The sequence below is a fragment of the Drosophila innubila genome (assembly GCF_004354385.1).
Source record: "Drosophila innubila isolate TH190305 chromosome 2L unlocalized genomic scaffold, UK_Dinn_1.0 4_B_2L, whole genome shotgun sequence".
NCBI classification, from domain to species: Eukaryota; Metazoa; Arthropoda; class Insecta; order Diptera; family Drosophilidae; genus Drosophila; species Drosophila innubila.
In genome coordinates this window covers 105,298-119,191 of record NW_022995372.1, presented here as the reverse complement: position 1 = coordinate 119,191, position 13,894 = coordinate 105,298, and the positions used below count along the sequence as shown (strand labels likewise).

The following is a 13,894-nucleotide window of genomic DNA, read 5'->3' as shown; positions in this document are numbered from 1 at the left end:
TTGGCAATACTAAACCGATTTTCAACGGAATGTCATTTTAAACATGATTTGGTCTCCAAAGTTATTTATTCTGCAATCCGATTTTATTAAATCTCATAATAAAATTATATATTTGCTAGAATTTTGATTGTGATAGTAAGAGTCCTTTGAGACTTTGAAAATTAAAATTTTAAATCTCCAGTTTTCGCAATTTTGTAATCGATGTGACATATTTCTTCAATTTTTCATCCTTACAGCGTAACAGACAACAGGAGATAAACAAGGTGCAGGTGAGACTGATTCTGCGCATGGATCAGCTGCAGCATTTCTATGAGGGCAACGATTATCGAGATGTCTCAAATGCGATACTTTTTGATGCCGACATGTTGGTCGATCTACGACGTCGAAACCGAAGCTGCACGAGGAAACGTTGGCCACGACGATGGCATCGCATTAATTTCGTGCATTTGCGTCGCATGAATCGGATATCAAGTTTATGAGATTTGAAATAACACGCCTCGAGGAGAAATCAAACAGGCGCAGATGAAGCGCTTTGGATTGATTGTCAATCTCGATGAACTGGAGGAGGAAGTGCTGCGACGTTACGTCTTTGAGTTGGAATCAACAGCCGAGGAGATGTCTGCCCTCGAGAAAGAGCTGCAGGAACGAAAGGGTAGGCCTTCATAAAGAACTGTAGGGTAACTAACTCCCAGAGTGTCTTTCTTTAGATTGAATGTCGCGCTGCGAGCAGCAGCTTGCAAGAGACACAAACCAACACGGAGAAGCTCAACATACAGACGGTGCTCTTGGAGCAGCAAATGTCCTGGACTCGCTCCTGGACGTTTTGAGCACAATTATGCCAAGTGGTCAAATCCTCAGGTGCTCAATCTAAGCTACGGCATTGAGAAGCTGATAGGGTTGAGAACGCTGCTCCAACAGATTGAGGTGCGTTGCTAATCTAATCTATGACCCTTTAACCCTTTATTTAAATTGTTTGTCTGTCTGTATGTTCGCTTATGAACACATCTAGACTACAAACTAAGTTGACAACGATTCGTGTTCAGAAATCATTCATTTGCCCGACAAAACATTTAAAAGAAAATACGAAAAAATAAAATACATTGTTTTTAACAAATTTTTTTATTTTTTTTTTTTTGTATTTTTTGCATGTGCATTTAGTTTTTAATTATTTGCCTTATTTTTTGTTTTAAATTTTTATAATTTATTTATTCGGATAAAATGTTTATTCTTAAATTTTTTATATACATTATATAATATGAGTCTTTAAGCGTTTAACTTTCTTAATTTCAAATTTTTATTGAATTGCCATTGAAAATGGGCAAAAAAGGGTATAATGTGTTTGGCAGAATGTATGTAACAGGCAGAAGGCGTATGGAGCCCATATATATATATATTCTTGTCCGTCTGTCTGTCCGTCTGTTTGAACGCGCTGTTTTAACGCGATCTCAGAGCCTATAAGAGCTGAAGCTTCAAATTTTTATGTAGGTTCCTGGATACCATACGCAGGTCAAGTTTGTTTCCAACTTTGGATGCAACGCCCCATAATATCGCATAAAGTGATTTACAGGCGAAATTTTTAAGATATCACTCCTTAACTGAACAATCAGGTGGGAAGTAAGTCTATTAAGCGACCCTGAAAATTTCAAAGCGATTGACCCATAAATAGAGAAGATATTTCGGAATTACATTTAATTCAATAATTACATTTGCATTGCAAGTTGAACGTGCGAGCGAGACAGCATGATACGTTTATATGCAAGGCGCGAACAAAGACAGTACGAAATAGTACCCATTTTTTTTTGGGTATCGAGTAGAATCGAGCGATAAGCAAAAGTATTATCGATATCATGTAATGAAATTGTTGTTGTATAATTTATGTATTTACAAATATACAATTAGATTAATATATAAATAAGTATTTTTGCATGGCAAAATTCATTATGACGTCACAATTTTCAATATATTCGGGCAGAAGCTGATTGGTATGCATGAAATTGCATGAGAGGAAAAGAGGCGATCATTTTGCAGCACTACTATTGAGCAACACATCGCGAATGTTATTAGAATTTTCAATTCAATTACATTTTTTTTTTTAAGTCATTTTAAATTTAGTCACAAAATCTAAAGTAAATTTATATATTTTATTTTTTTTAATTTTTCACTCATGATTTTTAAATAAAACTAGTCGGACGGTGCAGTCAGTATACTCGACTGTCACTCATTATTACTTATTATGCAAAAACTAACAATGGAAAAATAAAAAAATTTAGTTAACTTAAATTCATTTTGTATCATATTAGTTACAATGTTTCATAAAACATAAAAGACATGACAGCTATATGAGATAGTGCTCGATTTGAACCAACTTTGGACAGAATATATAAAGCCAAGTTTTTTATATATTTGATAGTTTGGTTACCATATCTCATAAAACAAAAAAAGTTTTTATACTAAGACTTAATTTTCGATCGGTCCTATGACAGCTATATGATATAGTGGACCGATTTGAACCAGCTTTGAACAGGATATAAAAAAAGTTTTATGTATATCCTATCAGTTTGTTACGATATGTCAAAAAATCAAAAAAAGTGGTTCATACTAAGACTTGATTTTCACCCGATCGGTCCTATGACATTCTATTTGATATAGTGGTCCGATTTGAACCAACTTTGGACAGAATATATAAAACCAAGTCATGCTTATTGTATCAGTTTGCTTTAGATATCTCGTAAAACAAAAAAGTTTTTCATACTTAAACTTGATTTTCGACCGATTGTTCCTATTGGCGCTTTATGATACAGTGGTCCGAAAAAAAAACTCAACTCGGCTATTGATGCTGATCAAGAATATATATATTTTATAGGGTCTGCCACGCCTCCTTCTGCCTGTACGCATATTCTGTTGAAAACAAGCCCAATAGACCCTGTACTTTTCATAGGTACGGGGTCTGTAATATTTCATAATTTTATCGAAAAGAAAGTTTGAATTAAATTAAATAACTAAATGTAATATTATTTGCTATGTCTGATTTAAATGCATTTAAATCTATATTGCAGTGCCTGGAGCGAGAGATCTGCACACTTCGGCTGAAGGCAAAGCCGCTCAGATCAACGAGTTGCTTCCATCTCAACCGCAAGCTGTGCTCAACGAACTCACGCCCATGGAGCCGGAGGTGGGCTGTGTCAACCATACTGAACGTGGAGGCATGCTACCTCCCATGCCGGATGACTTCATCATGGATCGGTGCATACTATTGTCCAAGAGTTTCAATCAGTTCTTTGGTCGATGCAGGCGCCGATAATGTGCGCAAATTCTCGAAGATCATCGTTGTATTTGTGCCAGGCGGCCTACAGTTTCCAAGGCAGATACACGGATCGCATTGCCAGGTGCATCACGAGAGCATCTGGAGACGATTGTGCCCAGAAGTATTTCATTCATATAAGCGCGGAGGAGCTGAAGCTCTTCAATGAGATCGTTGCTGTCTTCGACTACGAACACTCGATGTCAATACGGAGGAGCTAATCTCTGCATATTCGAACATGCGAAAGGATTCACTGTGTGCCCATTATGTAGGTGATCAATCGCACCCAGTTCATTGTGATGCACATGTTCAAGGAGCTGTCCGAGGTGTTGCCCTGGAGGTTTCAATCGGAGGAAACGTTGCGCATTATTGTCGATGTGCTGGAACGTGAACCGATGGCAGATCCTCGTGCCATCAATGTGAGAGCTGGTCGCCAGCACCACTAAAGCACGCCCAGGACAATTTGCTGGACAACATAACGGCTCTGCCACTGCGCCAGGTGGGGCAACAACATGCAGAAGGCACTGATAAAGCGACGTCAGTACAAATCCCCCATGCCAGTCGCCATTGTCCGTGCGGATTGCCAGCTGAAGCCCACATCCAGCACAGGATTACCCTTCTGAATTTTGTTTCCATTTGTTTTATTGATTTTGGATTAGTATAACATAAATAAAGCTTGGAAATTCACTCCAATCTGCGTTTAACTGTGACAATCTTCAGTGCAGCAGTCTAGCATCTCACGGACTACGCTAATCTCGCCGTGCATCGGTTGGAGGCATCCATGTGCTCGCCACATGCCTCAGTGAAGCGCTATAATAGCGCAGACATTGCTGCAGTTGCTCCAGCTGTTGCTGTGGCTGTCCACTGATCAGTTTGTATAGAGTCTTCCAATATGAAAGTGTGCATAGAGCATGGACGCACCTCCATGTCCATGTTGCTCTTCCATTGCTCGCCGTCGTTGACGGTCGGTGACGCCAGATACGATTTACAAAACTCTCGAAGTGCTTGATGGCCTTCAGTGCTGCCTGATTGATCCGCTTGACTTGCTCCGGCGTTGGCGACTGTTGCGCCTTCATGGAGTCAGACGTACGTCAGGACAGCAGCGTGTGCCGTGCCAGCCACATACCAGCATTCGCGACAGATCTTTAAATAGAACATGGGATCGAGTAAGTCAAGCAGATCCTCTAGAAATTTGGCCCGACGTTTCTGCATCTTGGCCTGATTCTCGGGCTGTTCCTCAAAAGAAAGCAATATGCTCGTATGCCTCGGGCAGTCCTGTATAATCTTGGCATACTCAGTGGCCTCTGTTTCTGCTGGCAATAGTCCTTGGCGCGTCTATATACTCGTTATTGACAAAGTGGAACACCAGCTTGGCATCGTCAGGTCAGACAATAATCACAGCTGACTCGACTCTCGCAGGCCGTCAAATCCAGATCCGCAAAGCGATAATCCTCGTGAGCAGCCAAAGTGAGCTGCTTGGTCGCATGTGGCGGGTTACCTGCTCCTGCTGCTCCTCGTCGTCATCCTGCGGCAAACGCTCTTTGAAGTTGCAACAGATGCAGCCGTATTTTGGCCCAACATCTGGCAACATCTGCATAACGATGCCGAAATGTCTCCGTATAAATCTGACCGCTGTTGTTCGTTCATCTCCGGCTGTAACATATTCAACTCGTGCTCGGACATAATGATGTGGCAGCGTACCTCCTTAAAACGCTCCGCCCAGATAATACTGCGACAATGTTGCCGTATTCAGGGCAAAATCAATGGCATCATAGGATTTAAACTGCAGCTGTCGATGCAGGGTGCGATGACAGCATTGTGCCATTTTCCGGCTCGCCAATGTGTCCATACATCTGGGCCAGATAGAAGCAGCATAGCGTGTAGAAGATTCTCAGCTCCTTGGCGCCTGCAGCCGTTGCCAGCTCATCTGGCGGACTATACAGATCGACAACAGCCCAGGCAACATTTCCCTCTCCTTAACTCAATATAACTAATCTCTGCCTTTAGCAGCGAACTGCAGCGGCTTTGTATTCCTGCCTGGGCCTAGCACAATGCTCAGCTCGTTGACAGCACCGATGTGGGTATAATACCCTCATTAGCTTCTTGTGCGGCTCCATTAATTCCAGGCATCGATTGAAAACTTTTCGCCCTCAGACGACTCCTCGGTGTAAATGTATATGCGACTGGTCACGGCAAACGAAGCTAGCATGGACTTGAACACCAGTTCCTGTCACAGCCTCAACTCTCACTGAAGCTCATCGAGATCAGCTGATCATCGAGCTGCTTCTTCAGGTCAACAAGACATCGGCGCCTTAATGGGATCATACGGATCCGTTGGTGGATCAGAGCTCTCCTCCTCGACCAATTTGTTGGCTTTCTCGAAGTAGTCCTTGTAGTCACTTCCTTGGGAATGACCATAGTTTTTCAATTGCTTAAGGCTACTTAATTTGGAAATATATTATAAATAACTATTGCCTTTAATTTTCGTTTTCGTAGCTTAATAAAATGTGGAGGTCGGTCGATAATTTACTGCACCTTGTATCAGATCGCTTAGAATAGTTCAACTGAACTACTCACGAGATGGAGTACCGTGCTGCCATAATTCGAAAAAAAAAACTGGATAGACGGATCGCAAAAAAAGGACAAAACCAGGACAAAAAATGTTTAAAAGGGACGGAAAAAAGAACAAATCATAAAATTGAAAATTTCTTCAAGTTTTTATGTGAGAAAGAACAAATACATAGTTATGTATTATTTAGACAATAATTTTAAGGCCAATAAGACAATAACAAGGCCAATGCGGCCTCATGTTCAAATAACTTCAACATTTTGTTCCGTTGGAAAATTAATTTTATTTTTTGGGCAAGCAGTGCGGCATTGCATATGTTTTTTGGTCTCCGCATGGAAAATTATGATCTATTTTCAAATTAGTGCTGGTTTTGCAGTTATTCATGCCAATTAGTGCAATTACGTCAGTATTCAAACCTATTGAAACTTTCTGTACTGGCAAATGGATTAAAACAACGCCGATTGCTCTAACCGATATATTTAATTTAACACGTTTACAAGTGAATTTCCATTACGCAATCAGAAATTGTTCCTAGACCAAAGAGCTGCAAAATATGGTTTTAATTTTATGTAACAGGCAGAGGGGGCGTGGTAGACCCCAGTATATATATTCTTGATCAAAATCAATAGCCGAGTCGCTTGAGGCCATGTCCGTCGGTTTGAACGCGTCGATTTCAGAACCATAAGAGCTAGGATTTCAAACTTGGCATTAGGTTCCTGGATACCATAGGCAGATCAAGTTTGTTTTATTTTTTGATCGGACCACTATATCATATAGCTGCCATAAAGACAAACATCGAAAATGAAGCTTTAGTATGAAAAGAAGTTTTTTGTTTGTTGAGATTTCAAGAACCAACTGATAGAATATGCATCTGGGCTGGTATTATACATCACAAAAATTTGATTAAAATCGGTCCGCTATATCATATAGCTGCAACGCTCAATCAAAAAATAAGTCTTAGTATGAAAAAGTTTTTTGTTTTTTGAAATATCTTAACCAAACTGATAGAATATGCAATTAACTTGGTTCTGTCCCTCATGGCCGAAGTTCGTTCAAATCTGGCGACTATAAGTTTTTTTTTTTTTTGAGATATCTTATCCAAACTGTTAGAATATGCATTTAAGTTGTTTTTTTATTCTGACCAAATTTGGTATAATTTGGTTCCATTTATCATGTAATTGCCATAGAAACAGTTGGTCGAAAACCAACTTTATAAAAGTACATGGGATCCTACTGTCGAGCGTCCTCGACTGTAGGCGGACCTCTCCGCAAGCGAAGAGCGAGCGAGGGGCGGAACGCTCTTGTTTTTTGCTCATGAGTTGCTCATGCCACTGGAGTGGAGGCAAGTGAACATGTTCCTTTCAAGTTGTATCTTTGGCTCACTTGCTCTTTCTTGCTCAGTTGTTCTATGTTGCTCAGTTGTTGCTAAGAGCAGTGAACAACTGAGCAATCTAGTCTGAGTTGACTCCGCCAAGAAAAGAACAAGTGAACATGTTCACCTAAATGAGCAGGTTTACCCAACACTACTTCGTTGTCGTCATGTTTGCGCTGTTTGTTTTTTTCTTTTCCGATAGCGAAGGTAGTTCAGGAGAGCTGCAGCTGTTTGCAGTAAGCGATGATTTATCGATTGTATGAACTGCGGTCAGAATGGAAACACACCCATGAGGAGTTCCGATGAGCTAGTCGGCGAGGCTCCCCTGATGGTTTTATTGTTTTTATTATTATTTTAGTAATGAGGCATTTGTGATCTCAGCATAGCCATAAACCCCATAACCACACCTGTAAAGGTGTAGCCTATAGCTGAAATTCTTAATTAGGCATCAGGACTCTCACGGTTTTTGTGAAAAAATTGTCAAAAAAAACCCTTTGCCAGTGATGGAAAAGTGTTGTAAAAATAGTAACGTAGTTTAGTTTGTAAAGATAGTTAGTAGTTTACTGATATTATTGCAACAACTATCGATTAAAAGTGATACCGTGCTTAGATATTTCGATATGTTGACAGAGTTTTGTATATCAAAAAATTGCAACTTTCAATGAGGCTAGAATTCCCGTCACCCGCTAGATCACAATTTTTCCGCTTTTGGCATTCAAAAACATCAGATCTGACGGAAAAAGCTGACAGCAGCACTGCCACAGAGTCACATGCAGTGCGTTACACACCCAGAAACAGCTATAGTTTCCTAAAATCTTGGCATCACTGGTGTAGAAAGTTTGTTTGGTCAATCGTTGCCACCCTGTTACATTTTACGATCTGGCAATATGCAATTTTGGGTCAAGTATCAAAATTGGTGGTAAACGTCCATTTGTCCGGTGCCACCTTAAGGTAGGTACTCTTATCGGAAAAATTCCGTTCGCTAAGCCATTGTCCAAATAAAAAAAAAACAGTGGCGGAACGTAAGATTAATTATCTCGCTTCAGTTCCGCTGGTGCAGTACTCACAAAATATGAAAAAGATTTGCCAGATAAGATGCGGCTATAGGCAGCAGCTGATATTTCTCAGTCGACTGACCATATATATGTGTTGCTCAATATAAGGACAGTCATTAGAGAAATGTCAGCTATTTTTGTACACAGAGATAATACATTGAATTAAAAATGGCAAAATTTAAAGTAAAAGAAGAGCACTTCTTTAAATCAGACGATAGGATAAAGTGGATAAAAAAGTGGAGAAATACACCATCCTATATGACTTGAATAAAAAAAAAGTATTTCGATGCAATTTTTATATATTGAACCAATATGCGCGTAGATTGCGTTCCTCCTCTCTTTACCTTCAGCTAAGGGCAATAGGCCAACAATCCCTTCTCTATATCTTAAAAACTATTCTTTTTATTTATTTTTTCAAGCTTGCGACGCTAGGCGTCAAGTATATCACTTTTTTGCTCCTCACAACTTTAAGTGAGTTCCTAATTAAAAAAAAAAAAATTAAAAAAAACTCCAAATAGGGGGTGATTTATTATGAATTTAGCCGTAAAAATTAGTTTGGGACTCATCTAGTTTTTTAAACAAATTTTCAAGTTTCCTTACAAAATTTCCTTTGGTGTTGTTGTTTGTGCAACTGGTAACTTGTATGGCCGTTTACCAACACTACTTTTCTTTGACTTGTCCATTTTTGGCCTATTGCCAAGTACATCATGGGCACTAGACTTTACCTCGTGTAGGGGTTTTTTTGTGGGATATCAAATTTTTGCAATTGCTTTTGATTTTCACATTGCAACTTTATCATTAATGCAGGCAGATAGTAAAATTTATAAATTTAGTTGTTGAATTCTTTCATATTTAAAAAAATTATGTTTTTTTTTTTATATAAAGAAAAATAGGGGCTCTGCCCCTGCTCGCGTGCTACAGCGATCATACTTATCTGTCGGATTGTACCACTATGAAAAAAAATTTTTCATACTAAGACTTGACCCTTGATCGGATCTATGACAGCTATATGATATAGTGGTCCGATTTGAACCAACTTTGGTCAGGATATATAAAACTAACTATATATATTCTATCAATTTGGTTAAAATATTTCATTATTTCATTTTCATACTAAAACCTATTTTTGCCCGGATCGGTCCTATGACAGCTATAAGATTCAGTGGTCCGATTTGAAACAATTTTGGTCAGAATATATATAACACTAAATTGCATATTGTATCAGTTTGGTTGAGATATCTCATAAAACCAAAAGTTTTCGTATTAAAACGTGATTTTCGACCGATAGAAAAATGTATATATTCATAACAGGTAATATCTTCAAACCACTCAACCTAAATTGTTTCAAATACTAAAATTTACGTTTTACAACATACTAAAATTTAATAAAAATCGTTAGAACCGTTTAGTCACAAATCATAAAATGTAAGCTAAAAAACCTTATTTCACCTGTAAAATATAAAATGATATATAAGACATATCTGTAGCTTCTATGGTTTGGAACTGTTGAGGTTTTTAATTTTAGAGGGACTTTTCCCGCTAAACTGCTTTTAAAATAAAACATTTCTAGATTTTCGAAATGAAATAGAGTCCCATCATTACATCTAAGCTTTTTTACGCTTTGATACAAACAAACAAACTGACTTTTTATTTCATTTTTTTGAAGTCCACTAAAATTTCAAATTTATTTATCTTTGAACCAGTTATCAGTTTGGGTGATCGAGTATCAATCGCGTATTTTCATTAAAATTAAAAAAAAAATAAAATTTTACCAAAGGTTCCAACAGCCCCATTAGCTGCAATCAATAAATTTTCCTCTCCACTTACACCCCGTATCTCATGACCCAGGTGCGTTGAGAAAAGAGTTTTTTGTATGGCATTTTGTAAGTTAAATTTCACCTTTCGATCGGTATATAACTCGATCTGATCGGACAGTCATAGCATATTTTCCAAATTGGCTGTATATTGCTAGTCGCCTTTCACTTTTTCGTGCTGCTTTCGTCACTAGCGCAGACTGCCGTCCGCAGTGATATTGGAAATTTGGCGAAGTTGCAATTCCAAAAGAAGTTGGAAGACCACTGGAGAGGTTATAATTTTTTTTTTTTATCTCATGAAGTTTAAATGCAAAAAAAAAAAACCATGAAAAAAACGCCGCAGAGAAAAATTAAAAAAAAAAATGTCTACGGTCTACTATTAAAGCGTGCGTCAGACGGGCACCGACGGTAATCTTTGACATTCACATTATTCGCATCCGTTTTCACATAGATTTATTTCAATTACTCAAAAAATATGGCAGCACTCTATCATTTCTGTATTCATTTAAGTGGCTTGATTGACGAACGCAAAGTAACGATCAAATGGGACGTGCTCTATTTCCATTGGTGAGCGTCGGTTTTTTACTGACGCTGATTTTGTGCTTCACAGGGAAACCGACGGTTTTTTTTTTGGCAAAAAGAGTCGGTGAAAAATCCTCCGCGCTAATGTTGCCAACTCTTAAGGGCGGAAAAGCAATTTTTAACATTTTTTCAAAGCTAAACCAATAAAATTTTCACAAAAATCCAGATAAAAAGCCATTACAGTTTTTTAGTTGTTTTTATTATTATTCCAGTAATGAAAAGCATTTTTCAGCATAACCATAATCTCCCTCAGTATAGAATTCGTTTGTCCCAATTAATTTTAAATACTTTACACTTAAATTATTGGTGGGATTCCTGAAACAGATTCGGATTTGGTTTTGTTACAGATTTGATTTCGCTGATCAGCTGTTCACAGCTGCTCCACACAAAATGTGTAGGGCTGCCAGGCAAATCTAAAAAAATATACGGAAAGTGTGGTAACCGTAAGTGACAAGGGCGTAGCCAGGCTTGTGCATGGGGGAGGGGGGTGCGGCAAAAAAAATTTTTTTCATTGTATATCCACAAACCAAAAATCTCTAGAGATTTTTTATAGAAATGATTTTAAGAATTTGAAAATTTCAGACTTACAAAATCAGTGATTTCTATTTTTTGATATACAATATGTATTTCCAAAGTCGACTACCATAAAATTATTTAAAATTTCAACTATCATTAGTTATTAGTAGTCTTGAATTTTTTGCAAAACCATATAAGTTAAAGTTTTCGGAGGTAGTTTGTTTGCGTACTCACCATACATAATCTTAATAGGGCATTCAGGCATGTTCTATAAAAAAGCATAGAAAATGCAATGTTCTATGCCCCAAAATTATTGTATAAAATAAAATTGATTTATAAATAAAATAAAATTGCCTATGAGGTGTGTTCTACAAATTTATAAGAGCGATAATGCAACCGAAAAGCAATTGTTGGTGTTTTTGAAAAAAAGAAACCATTGCTTTCAATTGTATAAAAAAATTTGAGAGATTTGACAAAATTAAATATATAATAAATTGAACTAAAATATCTTTAAATTGAATTAGAATGCAGAAAAAAATATGTTCAGTAATACAAAATCTCCAACATTTTAGGAACACCAACATTTCAAACGGCTGTTTTCAAAAACATTTCCCTTCAAAATCTCTAGAGATTTCTGGAACACACCTCTGATGGCCGGATTTTCAATGACTAGTTAAGAGGTTTGATAACTATATCAGAGATAATTTGACGTAAAATGTATAGAGTATTAATGTAATTTGAAGGTTCTCTTTGATAAAATGTTGCTCTTTGATAAAATGTAAGGAACCGGCCTAGTGAATTGGAAGCTAAAAGTTGAAAGTTTCCTACATTTCAAGAATGAATAATTTAATAACTATATATTTAATGCTGAGTAATTACTTAAAATGTCCCAGATGGATATGACAGCTAAGAAAGGGCAAACTTTCATTGTTCAATTTGTGTTTTGGACTTACAATAAAGGTAATTTCATGATAACTATCCAATTCTTAGAAAACAACCTAATTATTTGCACAGCGGAATTTTTTAACACATGTATTTAAAAAATTTCTTTAAATCATAAAATATTTAAATCCCACAAAAACACCTCTACACGTGGTAAAAGTCTAATGACGAAAGCAATTTCTAGCCCCAAATATCTGATATCCAATTTTGTGACAAACAAAATTCAGTTCAGAAAAATAAATAATTTTACCGAAAAGCCCCAACGGCTCCACAAGCTGCGATCATACAAATTTTTCCCTCCCACTTACATCCCATTATCTCATTTGGGTGAATTAGAAAAGTTTTTACGACATTTTCTAAGTTAGGACTTAACCTTTCGATCAATATATAACTTGATCTGATCGGACAGTCGTAGCAAATTTTCCAACTTAGCTGTATATATTGTTAGTCGCCTTTCGCACCCTTCGTGCTGCTTTCGTCACTAGCGCGAACTGCCGTCCGCAGTGATAAAATAGTAATTAAATTTAAAAAAAAAACGTTTTTTCTTATATTTAAAGATTTAATTATATATTTTTTTAAATTAAAAAATGTGAATTTTTTCTACTAGATGGATAAATAGTTAATGCAAAGGTATCTCAATTTTTACTTATTTTTTAACAAGCTCTAAGAACCATTGTTACCATAATAAAATAAAATGTAAAAAACTTTTTTTGTATTAATTTTAAATATATATTAATATATTTTTATTTGTTTGGTTTCTACTAGATGGAGCTGTCGGTCCTGTCAATGTTAACGAGAACCCGGCAGTATCGGATCTTATGGAGCCTAGGCAGGCCACAATGGTTGATCCGCGGTCCGAGTGCCTCGATTGGTTCAATGCTGCTGTGAGCTTGGACAATGAAACAATACTAGAAATTACGAAGGGAGGTAAATACAATTCTGATAAATCATTGGATTATTTAAATTAAGGAAATTTTTCCTTTTTTATTAAATTAAAATATGGAAATTTTATTCTTTGTGACAACAATTACTTGACGTAGTTCTAGATGGAGATGTCGGTTCTGTGAATGAGGACCCTGCAGATGGAGCTGTCGGCCGTGACGATGCCAATGAGAACCCTTCAATTGGAGCTGTCGGTCCTTGCGATACTTATGAGGATATTGAAGTTATAAAGATCAATGATTCCGATGAGGAGATGTAGAGGAAAGACAGGCTGAATACATATCATTTTGTCATAATTTATTAGTTTCATGAATTAAGTTCAAATAAATTCAATTGAAGCAAAAGTATATATTTTATTTAAGTCTCAAAACTTATTTTAAAAAGCTTTTTAGCAAATTAAAATAAATATACCAACTCTAGACACCGACAGTTTCGAAACATGTGGCAGCCTTAGTTCCCATGTAGCTATTTTCATGACAAATTGTGGCGGTCGGTCGATAGACAAGAATTATTAGTATGTTGGGACTGAATAAAACATGAAAACAGCATTGAACAGTATGGCCGATTCGTTCGTTTATCAACAATATACCGACGATATTAAATTATCAAAAATCAAAATTTAAAATTAGTTTTCGATTATACATATCGTTATCTTCTTGTGTCCGTAATATCGATCACATCAATTGATCAACGATGATTCACGCTACTCGATACTTCTTCCAAAATTAGAATTGCGATAAAGTATCGTCAACTTGCTGCTCACGCGTCTATCGCTTAAATATATTTCTTTGCAGCCCTGCA

At 37.0% G+C, this 13,894-nt stretch overlaps 1 pseudogene; it reads right to left on the bottom strand.

Moving 5' to 3' along the window:
- The window catches only part of LOC117779517, a 12,176-nt pseudogene extending 6,275 nt beyond the window's left edge, over positions 1–5,901 (bottom strand).
- Between the last annotated feature and the right edge of the window lie 7,993 nt (positions 5,902–13,894).